Genomic DNA, 18,140 nt, shown 5'->3' on the forward strand with positions numbered 1-18,140 from the left:
GCGGACAGAGGGGGACATTCCCACTAGGGATATAGCAATGGTTCCACTGTATCTGAACCAGTGATGACAACCAGGTGATTTTGGGTTCCTCATGTGAAGAGGTCAGCAGGCAAAAATGAGAATTACTGTCCTGGTGGGGATAATTAACTCTGACTATCTTGAAGAGCTGGAGCTGCTGCTGCTACATAACAGGGGCAGGGAAAAAGATGTCTGGAACTCGGGGGGTTCCCTGGGGCACCCCTTGGTGCTTCTACGCCTGGCGACAACAGTGGAAGGGTGATTCAAGCAACAAGGGCCTGAGGAGGACAAGGCAGCCAGGGCTCAGACTGCTCGGAGATGAAGGCCTGGTCCTTCTCCTGAGCAAGCGACCTAGACTAGTAGAAGTGCTGGCCAAGGGTAAGGGACGTCTGGAACAGACGGGGCAGGAAAGAGTACAGATTACGGCCTTGGGACCAGCTGCAGTGTGAAGAGTGTGGCTCGTCCCACTAATTCTGCCATGGTCAGTGTTTCTTGGAAATTGCATCGTCACAACCTTGAAATGTCAGTAACAGGGTAAACTCCAGGTAGGCATGAAAAGACCTGATGACAGCAGGGAGGGAACATGGCAGTCACTCTGGATACCCTGCTCTGTCCCCAGTTCACCTCTCAGTTCCCCTGCGGCTGTAGCAAACATTTCTTGCACAGTGGCCGCTTCCTACCCGGAGCCTACGAACGAACGCTGGGCTTTGCTGCCTGAGGCCCTTCTCTGCTTGCAGGTGGAGTAACCTGGAGTGCTGGGCCTAAGGCCTTCAGGGTCAGCCTTTAACTGTGAGGCTCAAGAGTCAGAAGAAAAATGCCCTGACTTCTCCATCCATCAGTGGATTAGTTTTGGAACATGTTCTACATGATTTCTCAGGACACCCCCAGTGGAGCAAACCCCAGTTACCCAAAGTGGTAACCTGCTCATGAACAACCCTTTTGACTTTTCTGTTTTTCTTCTCCCCCTTCTCCCACTCCATCCCATGGGCTTCCTGGGATTCCCAAATAAACTACCCCCAGACCATCCTTACCTTAGGGTCTGCTCTGGGGTGGGGGGGGAAACTCAAACAGAGACGATAAGTTTTCCTTATAAGCGTGTCTACCTATACTAATTTGTTATTTGCTACAAAAAAAAAAAAATACAATTTTAGTTGATAGGTCTAAGTAATACATATTTATTGTAATAATAAAAATGTGAAGAACAGTAAAAAAAGTTACTTCAGTTTACAAAGAACGAGGAAAAATAAACTGAAAAAATGTAGTAATATATACTTATAGTATAAGAAGAGGAATATTTTAATAACTGGAAATAGTTGGCAGGGCTATCAGCTATCAAGGGATTATTTTGAAATTGCTATCATTGGCCAACTACTATGGTTAATGTACTCAACATTTTCATAATGCAGGAGAAATAAATGTTATAAGTCAAATTTAATAGTTATACTTTTTTCCTTTAAAAGTTGTTGCGCTATTAGGTTACTCAGCGCCCTTTATCTTTCATTTTACAGAAGAGTTTTCTCATACATGCCTACACACACACGCACGCACGCACACACGCACGCACACACCTCTTTATATTTTAAACATTTTCAAGGACCCTCCAGAAGTGATATCGCTAAGCCAAACCGAGAAGAGCATCCACAATCACAGAGAGGAAGAAAACGTCAGTCAGTGTTGTCTTCAGGAAAGACAGAGTGATCAAAAATCAGGAATAAACAATCTTCGCTCATTTTACACTATATAAACATGTGTTGAACAAATTCCATTTTGTCTTCACATTTGATGGAATGTCAGTTTCCGGAAACAAATGGTATCCAGATTCTTCCTTCCTAGAGGCTCATCGAAGCCCCAGACCTGCTCCTTGGTGAATTTGCCCCGCTACGCAGGCTTCGTCGAACCTCTCCCGTTTTTGTCTACCTAGTACTGCTTATCGCTTCTTCTGATAGCAGCTCCCCCACTTTCTCCATTTCGACCACGCAAACTCCTCGTGGACCCCCGGCTTCTCTGTTCCTGCCGCGGGGGCAGGACTGTGGTTAATCTTCATGTACGAGGCACTGTCTTCCATGAGGGCTCCGCGAGGCCGTGGGAGCCACGCTTGGAGGGGGAGCCCTTTCTTTTCTAGCGGTGATCCCTGAAACAGCCCTGTAACTCCGCCACAGGGGGGAAGCTGGTCTGAAAGAACAAAGCCAGGTGGCAGTGGAAGGTGACTCAAAGGGTTTCCTACTCCCGTCTTCCAGGCTCCGCGGCCTTCCGGGGCGTGGCCGTCCCTCTCCCCCACCCACTGCCTTTCCCACTCTCCCCCTTTCATGCTCAAGGTAAGTCAAGTGTGGTTTCTGGTATTTACAACCACGAACTCTTATGAACGTACTGCCTTTACTTTTTTGTTAAGTTTGATCGAATCGTTAGAAAAATCACTGCTTCGTTAGGCAAAGCAGTCTACTGCTTTCCCTTGCTGATTTCTCCGTCACTAATTTCTAAGGAATGTGTTCTCCCTTGCTGGGATTTTTCTCACCTGCTGCTGCCCTCACTCCCTCCATACACACCGCCCCCCGCCCTCCCCGCCCCAACAAACCTCCACACCCTCCACCCGCAGCTCAGACACTGACTAAAGCCGTTTGTGAAACACCATGGCCAGGCTACAGACCACAGAGGAACGTGGGCATCACCTCTCAGGTGCAGCAGCGAATTTATCACCCTAAACTGTCATATCAGGTTACTACGGCTGAGGCTCGGTCACTGTTCTTGAAAAACCTGGGCAATTCCTGAGACTCTCACGACCTTCTTACCCCAACGATAAAAACAAGAGATCTCAGCAAATAGCTCTTCCCTAACACAGCAGAACTGACAATTCTTAACCTTTTTCTGGATACAGTTCTGGAGACTTGTTTCAATGTTGTTTTTAGGAGTTTTGTTTTATATTTCACTGAGTCCTTCCCGTTTTTAATCTCCTTAGAGTCGCGCAATGATACATGAGCATCAGCCATTTCAGTTGAATCGTCACTCTGTGTTGTAGGCTACTCCGTTTGCCATAATAAAATACCATAGATTGGGTTTAAACAACAGAGATCTATTTCTTACAGTTCTGCAGATGAGGAAGTCCCAGATGAAGGGGCAGGCGGCTTTGGTTCCTGGTGAGGGCTTTCTTCCTAGTTTCCAGACAGCTACTTTCCGGCTATGCGCTCACACGGACTTTTCTTGGCACATGGGCATGGGACAGGGGGATCTCTCTGCCTTCCTCTTTTTATAAGGCCACTAATCCCATCGTGAGGACCCCACCCTTGTGACTTAATCTAAACCTAATCACCTCCCAAAGGCTTTCTCTCCAAATATTATCACATTGGGTTAGAGCTTCAACATAAGCATTTATGGGAGACACAAGCATTCAGTCCATACACTCTGATCCAGATTTAAATTATGGAGGGGGAGCATTTGATTGGCCGAGCTTGGGTTTCGGGGGACACCCTTAGCTAAGAGGTGAGCAAGGCGCCTGTTTTAATCTCAACAAACTTTATCCATTGGAAGTGATAATTCTGCAAGGGGATTCAGAATTGAGAAATGGATGCTAAGGAGTAAAATAACCACACGTGTCCACTGCAGATGGCTCCTGGTGGTGTCAACAGAGCTAAACTAAGCACAATTGGATAGCGACTGCTTCGTAAAACATCACGTTCACCTACAATATGTAAATAGATGAGAGTGTTTTTCTTGAAATTCTCATTTTCATTTTCCAATTCAGTTAGCCTCAGAAGGGATGCCTAGAATCTTCTATTTTCCTTCTTTTTAACTTTTCTACAGAAAAATTCCCAGAACTTATGAATATGTATATTATATACACATTATATACACATAAGGTATATCTAGATGAGTAAACGGACTTTGCAGATATGACTAAACTAAGGCTCTTGAAATGGGGAGATGATTCTGAATTATCTGGGTGGTCCCAATGTAATCATGAGGGTTCTTATAAGTGACCGAGGGTGGCAGGAGAGTCAGTGTCAGAGTGATGCGATGTGAGAAAGACTCAACCAGCCATTGCTGGCTTTGAAGATGGAAGGGGTCCAGCAGCCGAGGAATGCAGGCCGCCTCTAGAAGCTGGAAGAGGCAAGGAAACTTGATTCTCCTCCGGAAACTCCAGAAAGAAACTCAGTCCTGGCAGCACCTTGATGTTAGCCCAGAGACACCCATTTTGGCTCTCCAACCTCCAGACTGTAGATGAGATTTTTGTGGCATTTTTTTATTTTTTTAATCCACTACATTTGTAGATTAAAATTATCACATTTGTGATAATTTGTTATAGTAGCAATTATCTATATTATCTATAGTAGCAATTATCTATAACAAATTATCACATTTGTGATAATTTGTTATAGTAGCAATAGGAAATTGATGCAAGTGGTTATTCTTAGGAATTAGGTTTTGAGGTAAGAGGTAAATGCAATGAGACACTAAGGGATATTAATGCTTCTAAGCTGGAGATTTTTGCAAGAATGTATTATTTGTATGCTAAACACCGATATATGTATTTTTGATAATAATTTACAACTAAGTTGCTTAATAACTCATTTTCAAAAGACTTTGCTGAATTTGCCAAAATTATCAGGTTTTTTTTTTACACAGGCAAATTTGTTATTTGCCATTCATAGGCTTTAAAAAATACATGTATGAGGTTTGTATTAGTTAAGAAATATGTTAAGTTACATGAATGTGTATGTATGTAAATGCACAGACCTACTTATATATTTAGCAAAGGTCAGAATTTCTTTTTTTCTCATGGAATTTGAAAACCAGAGGTCCAAAGGAAGGAGGCCTGGGGCTAGTTAGAGGCTTCAAGGTTATACGTATTTCTGCCTCCTCATTCTTTTTTCTGCCATCTATGGAGAGCATAGTTTCCATTCTCAAGTCTGCCCCATGGCTGTGAGATGGCTGCAGGAGCTCCAGCCATGATATCTGTATTCTGGGCAAGAAAGAAGGAAGACTAGGGTAGAGGGGGAGAGGAAAAGGGCACATGCCAGCTGAGTCAGGCCCTTTTAAAGAGCATTCCTTAAGTCAGCATTGGCAATAATCTGGCCACCCTTGACCACAGTGAGGGGGCTAGGAAATGTAGATTTTTCAACTGGGCACATTACCACCCTCAACAAAATCAGGGTTCGCTTCGTGAGGAAGATGGGGAGAGAGGCCATAGGCTTCACGGACAACGAAATTATAAAGCAAGAGCCTTTGTAACTATGTCTTTTAGGATAAACATTGTGCCATAATAAACAGTCCTTAACGGGCAGTTTAGGGCAATATAAATAGACATACCATAAACATTGTATAACTGTTCAAAACCAATCCACTGGAAAAAAAACTGCAATAAAAATTTAAAAACCTAAAAACAATCTGTTTCACTATGAGTTGGTTTGTAGGAAATCAACTCAGTAAATTTAGTTTTTAAAAAAGCCCTAGTATAAGATGAACTTCAGAAGGCATATAAACTACCCCTCTCTTTGAAATTCTATGCATAATTTATATTCGAGCATTTTTTTCTGATTAAACGTTGCATAGATCTTCAAAGGAGTCGATGACCCCAAAAAGGTTAATGACCATGGATCTAGGTGTGGTTCCCATTTGGATGACACCAAACAACTAATATAACTGGACTCAGAGCTGAACTGGGGTCTCGGTATCATACAAATATTCTCAGGCTGATAGAAATTCCAGAATGTGAGACGCTACCTAATGAGTTAAGAGAGCTGGGGCACACAGCTGGAGTCCAGCAGCTGGACTATGACAAGCATTAAATCGCAAAGGCAGGAGATCTCTGTCCTTTGAAGGAGTGGGAACGGACTGGATACTAGTAAGACCTTAGAGACATGGGGGCCGTCCTCAGAAGAAAGGAAATCCCAGGGAGGGCAGTGTTTCATTTTGAGTCTGAGAAGTAAGAAAAGAACAACATGGACCATCTGTTTTGACATCTACGAACACAGAATTTGGCCTTTAGTAGAAAAACTGTTTATCAAGCTTCTAATGCTGATGATGAACAAGTAGGAGCCTCTTGCTCTGTGTCGCACCATTGATTTGTCTGGGGAGGAAGGCTCCACTCCGTCAACCTAATGAATCTACCGGCACACGTTCAAGAAGACTTAAAGAAACCTGGGGAATAGGACACAGTAAATCTGATTATTTTGACAAAAAGTTCTCACAAGTAAAGTTCTTGCAGTATAATGATTATCTGGCTTTGTTGACACCTAGAGTTTTGCCGCCGAACAAGTGCCACATCACGGCTTCATCCTGGGGTGTCCAGCCCCTCCACTGTCCCCCGGCTCTCTGGTGAAGGGGAGAGCCTGTCTTCTAGTTGGAAGGTCTCCAAGTGGGGTGTGATGTGCACCTCGTGGGATTCTCAACGCACTCACTAGGATATGAGGAGAAAATATTAGAAACTATTAGAAAATATTAGAAAATATTAGAAACTGTAAAAATTGATTATCTTAAAAATAAGGGAAATATGCATTATGAATATTCAATATATGGATTGACAGCGGCATCAACACTAGGTAGAGATGTCAGATGGTCAGGCCTCCCTGACCGTAGGGGACATTTCTGTAGAGAAGCAAGAGGCTTCACACCTGGGTGCCGGGGGGCGGCGCGGGGGAAGTTGACTGTGGCAACCTGCTTCTTCCTGCTTTTCCAGTGTCTGGCAACATGTGGCCATTTATTTATGCCAGGTTAAGTGGATTTATGGATCACAGTATCTAACTTTATGTAAACTAGTCCTCACTAAATATATCTGGCTTTAAAAGATTACAGAAAAAAAAAAAAAAGCCCTTCTGATTGACAATCTTACTAAGGCAAGCAAAATTGAACGAGATGATGGCGAAGCTGATATTTGTGTTTCTAGAGCAAGGTTTCTTCAGCCATGTTGCCCGGTAAAACAACGACAGTCTAACAGGATCAAACAAGAAGTTGTTCCCACCAAACTGAAAATATCAAGAAGACTACCAGAAATACAGAAGTATATCTACTATTGTACGCCTAAATTGCACTTGAGGTGTACCTATCGAGTTTATATTGTGTCTGTGAAATGTCTTTTTCAACTGTAACAGCCATTAAAACCAATGGCAAAACAAACTGAACTTAGGAGATCTTCACCTTGCTGTATCATAAGAGGCTACGCTATAATTTTCAAAAATAATGAAGCATATTCAAACACGTCACACTGATTAAAATTAGCATTTTCAAGAAACAATTTCTGCCATGAATAGAAATTAATAATATTTTCGAATATTATTTATTTCAACTTAGCTCATCCTTTAAAAATATTTATTTTGAGTATGTTATGATACACATGTTAATACAGCAATATACCTATAGAACAAAATACAAATGTACATACTTGGGAGATGCTACTCAAAATGGTACTTACTATTGGCCTGTATAATCAACAGTGTTTAGAAACCATTGCTGAAGATAATAGAGGGTGGTAGCAATCTATCCATAAAATAATCTAATTCCTACCAATTTGATAATCTTCCTAGATGATTTAATCCTTAAACCCAATCAAAATAGGATCTGTCTTTCCTTCAAACTTCCACAGCAGTGTAACTCAAAGATAACTGTTCTGTAACTTCTACTAATTACACTTGACACTTCTTGGGTTGTAATTACTTGAGTAGATGTGTGGCCTTCCTATTGACTTGAGAGAAGGCACACTGCAGACAAGATTAGGATTTGAGTCATTGCCTGCTTAAGTATTTATCTCCCATAGCACGTAGTACCTAGGAGATGCTCAACAAACATTTATTCGGAAGTTAAGAGAAAGTGAGTAAGTGTCTGGAAGGCCTTTAGAACTGATGATCACAACAGGCAATTTTATTATTTGGCGTGTCATCGAGGTAAACCACTCAGCACTGATCCTTGCCCAGAGTGAGTGCTCGTTCCCTTAGTGAGAGAATTTTTTTCACCCTCTGATTGACGCAAAAGACTGCTCATTGCTGCTCAGAAATAAAGTGCTAATATATTTAGCTACTGTTTGTGGCCTAGAGGTGCCTCAGTCATTTTCACATGTATCCATATTGAATTGAGTCAGGCACAATGCTCCATGTTGTTCTCAGCTCGACTGTTACATATACGCTCATAGAAACCAAATTTAATATCACATTTAGCTAATTTATATATAGATACAGATTTTTTAATAACCTGCAATGGCAGATAACCTCACTGTTCAAAATAATCTTAATAGCTCAATTACTTATAAAATATGCAATAAGTTCTAATGGAGTCTTTAAGAGGAGGAACTAGGCAGAATCTTGCTTTGTGGGCTGACACGAGAATATCTTATTTGACTTTAGCTATGTAACCGATTCTCTCTTATTTTAAATGTCAAAATTATTTTATTATAATCTCTCTGCTTAGAACAAGTATACAAGTTTGCCTTGGATTCTCAGTAATTTCCCAATTTGTAACCCCATATCTAGTAAAAATTGTTATTTTTCCATTTGCCTTTGCAAGAAAGTCAGCGATGATTTGATAATAATTTTAAGGACAATTTCTGCCCTATTAAATTATGAAAGATTATGAAAAATTACTAAGTTATGAAAAATCAGTGGACGATGGGTCTTGCTAAAGACCCATCTTTCACAATTTCCACACCAGTTTGCCCATGCTTAGTAATGAAGCATAGCAACTTATTTTGACTTTCTAAAAAAAATTATAACATGGAAGGGAATTGGGCTACCCTCATATGAGTATAACAAACCTGGCTTCTGACTATAGGATTTAAGCTTAGAATTATTTTTCAGAAACAAGAAATGGGTTGAACTGAGCCATCCATAACCCTACAGTGAGAGCTCCTACTGTGACCCCTAACACATTTAAAGTCACTTGGTTAATGCATGATGCCAACGAGACTGAGGTCATATAAGTCCTATTGCCGTGCTGGCCAGGAGATTCATATAGAAACCTCATAGCAGAGACACAGCCTTAGCTACAGTCTGCCCTCTGGGAATATACATGTCTCTGTTCATATGGAAATGATACAAACCTTGGGTATGTTTAAACGTCATGCAGCAAAACAAAAATTTCTCTGCAAAACTGGAAAGAGCTTTTTATAATGATTTTAATTCCAAGGGCTGTGATGATTCATTTTATGTGGACTGGGCTCAGTGATGTCCAGATAGCTGGTAACACATCATTTCTGGGTGTGTCTATGAGGGTGTTTCCAGAAGAGATTAGCATTTGGATCAGTAGACTGAGCACCAATGTGAGTGGCATCATCCATTCTATCAAGGACCTGCATAGAACGAAAAGGCGGAGGGAGGAAAGGGAATTTGCTCTCTTCGCTTAAGCTGGGACACCATCTTCTCCTGCCCTTGGGCATCAGCGCCCCTAGTTGCCAGACCTTCAGACTCTGTCTGGAACCTTACGGGATCACCCCAACCCCACGCCAGCTCCCCCTCTCATTCTCGGACCTTCCTTCCAGTTTGGATCGGGACTGGTTCCCCTGGGCCTCCTCCAGCCTGCAGACGGCAGATTGTGGGGCTTCTCAGTCTGCACAGTCATGTGAGCCAGTTCCTCATAATAAATCTCTATATGCACATCTATACCTACACCTTCTACTGGTTCAGTTTCTCTGAGGAACACTGACTAAGGCAAGGGTGCTCTTCAGCAGAGGGTCTTGAATGAAGAAATTCTATCAACCAGGATCACTGACTAGGAATGGAGGGCAAACCGATCTTTAAAAGGATCTATTAGCCTCTCCATGAAAAGGGCACTGAGCCAATATTGAGTCTCAGTATTCTGAACTTTTCGAAAACAATAATAATGAAGTATATTGACCAAAAAAAAAAAAAAAGTCTACTCTTTTTCTGTCCTGCTCAGCGTCAACATACTATAAATTTTCTATAATGGTAAATTTTTATGATAATAAAAAGAATACTTTCTCATTGCACAAAATCTGGAAAATTCCAAAAACTATGGAGAAGAAAATTTAAATTATTCATAATCCCACAATTCATTCACTGGTTTATTCGAGCAACAAATATGCAAAATTGCTTGGTTTACTGTGTGCAGGGCATATTCCAAGGCTCACCATCCAGAAATGTTAGTGGCTAACTGATTCCCTTCCAGCCCTTTTCTTCATGTTCTTTTAATAATAAAGTAGGAATCCAATTATATACAGTTTTGGATTTCCCTTTTCACGTAATATCATAAATGTTTTCCCAAGCTATAAAATAATATCCAAAGCGATGATTTTAACAGCTGCATAGTAACACATCACATGAATTACACGATTTTATTAAATCATTCTTTTACTTGGGACCCTGTATGATTATCAATTTTTCATTATTATAAATAATGTTGCAAGTAATATCCTTTGGCCACATATCTGATTATCTTTGGGAAATTTTTCCTAGGATTCAGATTGCTAGATCAAAAACCTTGAACATTTTTAACTTTCTAGATACACAATATTTAATTGCTTTTTTGGAAGATTGGAACAGTTTTATTTCTGCCAGTTGAGAGTGTCTGTCACACAGTGAGGTCCATCTCTCAAAACGATGAATATTAACATTAAAAAAAATGTTTATTTTTTTGCCAATTGCGTGAAAATGGTTCTTTTAATTTACATTTCTTAATTGACAAGTTAAGTCAAACTTGAAAAACAATGTGTCTTCCTGTATAATTTTAAATTACGCACGCTCTTTGTCATTTTCCAAGTTGATACTTCTTCTTAGCATTATAGTCCTACTATTTATCAGTGGAGGATATTCTTATTGCATTCTGAGACCTGGCCCCTTGGTTAGAGCAGAAGGAGGCAAGGTAGAAAAAGGGCTGAGAGTGGAAACCCCACAGTTGCTTTCTTTGTCTTCCCATCAACAAATTATGACGTAGGTAAGTTTCTTGGCCTCTCGAAACTTAACTTTCCTCTCTGTAAACAGAAGGATTTAATTAAGGGCACTTCCATTCCTGTGATCACGTGATGCTGAAAAAGGGCCATTATCGATCCATAGTTTCAAAACTTCCTGTGTTATGATTTGTAATGAGCTTTGGGAGAGGTAGTGTTGGTGGAGGAGTGTCAAATCTTAAGCTTCTTTCCCAGTTCCTAACATAGGGTTCTACTACCTGCCAGCTGTGAGCAAATCCTTTCAAAATTCTTAGTTTCCTGTTCTGTAAATAGAAACTTTGTTTGACAGGTTTATTGTAAGAATTAAATAAAATGATAAGTAAAAGTATTTAAATGATAATATGCCACATAAATATATACACACATACACACACACACACACACACACACACATACCTATCCTGTGAAGTTACATTTAAAAGATTTTGTTTTACAGTATGGAGGTTGCCCCCCAAATTAAAATAGAACTACCATATGACCCAGCAATCCCACTTCTGGGTATTTATCTGAAGCAAATCAAAACACTAATTCGAAAAGACTCTCATGTCCCGTTATGTTCATTGCTGCATTGCTTACAATAGCAAAATATGGAAGCACCTAAGTGTCCATGGATAAATGTGATACACACACACACACACACACACACACAAAATGGAACATTACTTGGCCATAAAAAAGTGAAATCTTACCATTTGTGAAATTATGATAGGATCGAGAGAGTATTATGCTAAGTGAGATAAGTCAGACAGAGAAAGACAAAAACCATACTATAGATACAGAGAATAAACTGATGGTTGCCAGGTGAGAGGGGGGTTGGGAGGCCGGGTGAAAAAGGCAAAGGGGTTAAATAGAAACTTGCAGTTAAAAATAGTCACGAGAATGTAAAGCACAGCATAGAGAATATAATCAATAATATTGTAATAACTATGTATGGTGTCAGGGGGGTACTAGACTTATTGGGAGGATCACTTTGTAAGTTACAGAAATGTCGAACCGCTATGCTGTACTCCTGAAACTAATATAATACTGAATGTCAACTGTAATTTAAAATTTTTAAATAATTTATAAAAAATATAAATAAATAAATAAAAGCATTTAATTTTCATAAATTTCAGTGTACAAAAAAGGAAAAAAAAAATTGCTCCATTACATGAACCTCTCTTTCAAACTGCCCTCTAGACTTTAATGCTCCAAAGGGAGCAAGGCCACAGACAGAAGGTAAATAGAAATAAAATAAGCTAAACCTTAGTTTTTAAGATTCTAAGCATGGAGCCCCAAGTGATATATGCAGTTTTCTAAAGTAATTTTGGCTATACATGAATTTCTGCTGTGGGCAAACTGACTTAATATCTTAATTCACACATTAGGTAGGGGTATGTGTGTACATCTATGCGTGTGTGTTTATATATCCATATCCATATATTCCTCACACATATACATACCTCACATATATATGCCACACACACACACACACACACACACACACACACACACACACACATTCCTTCCACATGCATAAGAAAATGTGCTTAAAATTGCCTTTCAGATCTTTCTGCAGAAAATGTAATTAGAAAAATGCAAACCACCCTCATTTTCTTTAATTCTTTCCTTTAATTTTTGTCATTTAAAACTCATAAACTTGACCGACTCCATATTTATAAAACCAGCTTAATATATGGTATATGTATGTTGATTTGCATAAACAACCTCAGTCTGTCTGCAAATTGTACTTATACACCCATAGGTAAGTCTAGCACCGTTCTGAGCACCAAAAATACATAATATAGAACACACACTAGCTTATGATCTAGGGGAGACATGACGTATAAACGTGTAATTATCTAAATGTGTATGTAAATACAGTTCTGTAATTAAAGACTGAATATGGGAGGAGGGGGATTTTGCTGGTGGGTTAGAGATGTTTACTTTTTTCTGCCCCATGCTGTTCTGGCATTTTTCTCCCCATACCTTAGGACTTGAATTATATAACACAAGGGCAGTCATTTAGCTTATATATCTCATGGGCACGAACAGTCATTAATATCAACACTAAAAACTGGCCAGAGATTTCTCGTCACAAAAGGGACCAGATATTTTACTCTGCAAAGAGGAAATGGTAGCAAATCTGAACAAATAAAAGCAAGAAAATGAGCAAATACTTCTGGACTAAGTTCAACTTACATAAAAAGAACAGATACAAGGTCGAATATCTAGGAGAAGAAAACATAGACTCAGCCAAGCCCCTGTCTTTAATCAAAGGGACAGAGCGTGGAATGTGATCTGTGTTCTAAGGGACATTTCACTTTCCTATTTATTCCTACCCACCTGTGACATGTTTGAGTTTTTTTCTCCCCAACAAATTCTCTTATATGTGTTAAGCCACATTTCTAAGCACTTTACGTGTATTAACTCCTTTGCTTCCCATAATAACCCTCTGGGTTAAGGACTATTGGCATCACCCTCATTTTACAGACATGGAAACTGAGGCACCCAGAAATTAAATAACTCTCCCAGGCAGCTGGGATTCCGTCCCAGGAAGTCTGGCTTCCTGGCTTACATTCTCAACTGTGAAAGTTGCACTGTCTTCTTAGCTGGAAGGTGAACTGTGCATTCGAGTAGCTGAGTGGACATGGATGGACTGAGCAAAGAAAGGCTTTGAAAGTTAGCCTGTCTTTGAGAACATGAAAAGAGAGGAGAAAAGGAAGGGGAAAGCCAGGGTTAGTTGTGGGAAGGCAGTGGAAGCAGTGGAAGAACAAGAAATGGAAGAAAAAGGCAAAGAGAAATCAGCCTTTGCCCTGCTCAGCTCCTTGGTGGCCGGATAGAATGGCTCAGGGCTGGAGTGGGTGGAACTGGGCGTCTCTCTGTTTTCAAGCAGCAGCATCTAACTTCACTGGGTTTCTGCAGCAAACCCTCCAGAGCCGCTTTTCACAGCAATTATGAAAGTGACAGTAGAGGAAGTATTCTACCCTTATTTAGGCTCAGGAGCCACCCAAAAAAAAGTATTAACCCAGTGGCGAGATTAAATTCTGGGCCCCAGACAAAGTTTCCCGAAGGCACCCTTTCCCATGTGTAAACTGGAAACGATTTCCTCTCTTGGGCAAGATGACTGCTGTGGGAGGTAGAAATAGATGTAGAATTTGGTGAAGACTTGGATTTCTCTGATGAGTTCTGTGAAACACTGATGTCTAATAGGGGCGGTTCTAACAGTACATCCAGGAACTTTTTTTCCCCATGAACTTGGATCTTAACTTTGACTCTGCTCTTAAGTGACTGTAGCCTGGGAGGAGATGGTGAGCACTTGACAGCTATAGGGAAATGTCCCCCTAAAGAACTTGGCATCGGGAATGCAGGAAAATGAGACTGTCCTCCAAGAGCTAAACAACAAAATCTATATACATTGTATGGAGCAGAGATGTGCAAAGCCATCAAGTTGGACACAGTAATCTGATCAGGGACAGTAACACAGCTAAAGGAATCATGGTCGGTTTGAAGTAGTGTTAGACACCATCGGAGAAGCAAGAGAGCAGAGCGAGCAGACTCATGCGCTCCATTCCCCTTCTGAGCGTCTGTTAAGTGCTGCACTGAGGGCAGTGAACAAATCTGACTTCCCCTGCCTTCCTGGGGTCCCAGGACATGGTCACAAGGTCCCTCTAAGAGCAGCTTATGGAGAAAAGGCACCTTGGTCAATGGCATCTGGTGTTCCAGGCCATCGGCAGGGCTGTGACTATGAACGTTATTATTTTTTCCTGCATTCCCACCCTAGGCTACCTTTTCATTAACGCCTCAGAGGTTTTCACTGATGCTCTGAGGGGTCATGCAGAAGGGCTGTCAAGCTTCCTTGAGTACTTGAGTACTACCCACAGGAAGAAGTCCACAATGCAATGCACATCCATCCGTGTGCACATGGCCCCCCGTGCAAACGCACACATACGCCTTATATGACTGTTTTGTACTTACCTTTACTATATAAATTAATTCTATTTCCTATTCTATACTTTTTTCTTTTTAAACCCTGGCTAAGGCCTACTAAATTGATTTCAAATTCCAATATTGGCTCAGACTGCCTAGTTAAGGGACACCGTACTGATTCCTGCATGGAGAGGTCACCTGACCTCGTGTTGGGTACCCAGCCTTGTTTGTCACCATATTTTCTTCTTGAGAGTCCTCAGAGTGCTTTATGCCAAGTGTGGGGCTTTGCTGTTATTGTTGTTTTTGATGTTTTGGTAAACAGATGACACCGTTTTAATATCGTTTGATATTAGAAACTTCTAAAACTCGGTTCCTGGAAAAAGCACTTTGATGGCTGCAAACAAAGGTTTCTGGGAAATGGCGTGTTGTGCCTATTCCCAGTGTGGAGCCGGATTATTACCGTTATTGTGCCCAACCTATTAAAGGGTCACGACAGACACCGTCATCCACAAACCTGGGGCAAGGGAGCGGAGCAGGAACAGGCGCCCTGGGACAGGGACACAGAGCTCAGGCTTTGGGTATCGGACCTGGGCCACCAACCTGATGACCCTGTTCCCTAACCCTGCGACCTTGAGCACGCCCTCTAATCTCCCTGAGCTTCAGGTCTCCCGCCCGTGAGATGGCCCCGTGACACCAAACCCACCTGCTCTCTGAGGTCTGAGTAAGGTGCCTTATCTGCGTGTTCACAGGACGCGTGGGGAGGGTCACCTACCCAGTCAGCGGCGCTTCCTTCCCTCCTGAATCACTTTCAGTGTTTTAAAGTTGATCAGTATGGGTCAGGAATTCAACGGTGCAGTGGGAGGGGAACATCTTGCTCTTTTCCCCTTCCATTCTTGGGATCTTGGCGCTGGTTTGATCGTAATCCTTGATTCATGACATGCTCTCATCATTGCATGTTCATACATAACCCGCTTTTGCTTGTTTAGTTAATTAATTATTTTTATAATAATATTAGTAATTATTATAATAGGCACCCATGAGCCCATCACCTTTAACCAACACTAGGCTTTGACAATAGTTTTTACCACAGTGCATAATGTGGTTCCCACACTTTCTCCTCTCCACCAACTTACCTAATCCTCTTGCCTCCCTTCACTCGAGGTAACCTTCATCTTATCTCTTTCATTCTTGTAGAACCTAGAAATCCTGCTGTTTGGGATGGAGTAGAGTGCAGGCCCCTGCGAAGCTGAACTTTGGATGTACCCTAGGTCACTCATCCCCAGGCCACACAGACACATGGGATGGGGGCAGGAGTGTGTTGCACAGAATAGGGCTGTGCAAACCAGGATTTCTATCATTGCCACTCTTCTTGTAAGGCAGAGGAATGGTCTTCCTTTTCTTCTTCCTCCAGTCGTATGTTCATACTACACTATCCTCAGGACAATAACATATGGGAGGAGGTAAGGGGAAAGTCAAGTGTACAGTAACTTGGTCTCTGTTTCATTCTCAGAAGTTCAGTGGAAGTTATTCCAAGGAACACTGGCCTTGGCTGAAAGATGCTATATATAGCTAGACTGTGCTACCAGTTTCTAGATACATAGTTTCAGCAGAGTGAATTAAGATATTCACAAGTTGTCTTGGAAAGACTTTGTGACTCTTGTTTAAAGGCACAGGAAAGACGCTCAACACCACAAGCATAAAGACACAGAGCAGCTCACTCATTCCCCCTGCTCTCGCACTCCCCTCCTCTCCTTCCTCACCCCACTTCTGTCTTTCCTGGGGTTGAGGAATGGTTATCTAATAACTCTTCATGGATAGTTAGTTCTTAATTATCCACTTAGTGGCTTTTTTTTTTTTTTAATATATCCTAGGTTAAGTTCCCTGCCATTCTACACGGCACCATCTCCTTTTTCTGACTCAGCTAATATATTCTCAAAAAGCAGGTGAATGTGAACTCATTATAAAATTAGTCAAGTCAACTGTGCAAACATGCGTTTCAATATTGTTCATAACTGTAGGATTATCAGAGCTACTACTCTCCTCTCTCAAGATACTAATAAAATTTTTATTGGAAGCCTATTAAATTATTTCTTTGCTTTGTCTTTTCTAGGATAAATCATCTCATTCCTCCCCATCCCCCACCATCTGTAGCAAGAATAAGGACTGCTTGACTTACTTCCACCCCTAATGCACAGATTACAGGGTGTAGTCAACCCTGCCTAAGAAATTGATCCTGCAGGAGTAGAAGAAAAATGAATTTCAAAACTTCTGCCAAGTGTCATCAGAAATAAATGGCACTTTTGTTTGGCAAGAAACCATTGACGTTCGAAAGTAAGCCCAGTACATTAGAAAGCCCTTGAGAGTTAAACTGGTTAATATTTATGTAATGAGGTGGGGAAATACAGGTAGCAAGCTCCAGAGTGGGGAAAGGGAGAGAAAGAGAGGAGGGAGGGAGGGAGAGAGAGAGAGAGAGAGAGAGAGAGAGAAAGAGAGAGAGAAAGAGAGATTGAAGGTGGTGAAAGAAAGCCAGTGTGAGATTCCCCGTGGTGCAGATCACTGAAGAACTTGAGATAGTGATGTCCAATATTGAACTTCACTTTGAATTGGCTTCTGTTCTGAGCTGTGCTGACACCTTCATCCATTGCTCTCAAACTCTCACCATAAGTGCCTATCCATGGCAGCCTCGTGGTCATGGTGCTTTGAGGAATGAAAGAGAAGGAAGAGTGGGCACACTGGGCATTGAGCAGGCTGGAAAGAACACTGCAGCCACAGAATGACTCGGCTCAGGGTCCACCACAGAGTGGAGATGATTCAGGATGCTCAGAGAACACCAAGAAGGATGTAGGGAGAAAGGAACAAACTAACTATACCTGAACACGTCATATTCAACAGCCATTTTCTGAGAATTGAGCATGGAGCTAGAATGGTGCTAAGCGTTTAGGATGAATAACACACAAGCTCCCCTTCACAAGCTCAAAGCCTGGAGAAGAGGCAAGGAAGTGTAATTGTTGGTTCTAGTTCAGGAGCACCTGGTTGTCATTAGGATCCCAGGCTTTCTGTAGATCGGCTCTGCCTTCCTTCATGCTTGTTTCTTCATGACACAAGATAACTTTAATAGCTCCAGCATTAGGTCCATCCATTTTCAAGACAAGAAGAAAGAAGAAGAGGCAATCCCAGCAGCTCTCCTCTTGTGTGTGTCTCTTTTATTAGAAAGCAAAAACTTTCCCCCCAAATATGAAAATTCTAAGAAAGAATGAAAAGGAAATGTTAGCAATAAATACTGTGATGGAAATGAAGAATGCCTGTGATGGGCTCTTCAGACACTGGACAT

Source organism: Pteropus vampyrus, unplaced genomic scaffold, assembly GCF_000151845.1.
Source record: "Pteropus vampyrus isolate Shadow unplaced genomic scaffold, Pvam_2.0 Scaffold47, whole genome shotgun sequence".
NCBI lineage: Eukaryota > Metazoa > Chordata > Mammalia > Chiroptera > Pteropodidae > Pteropus > Pteropus vampyrus.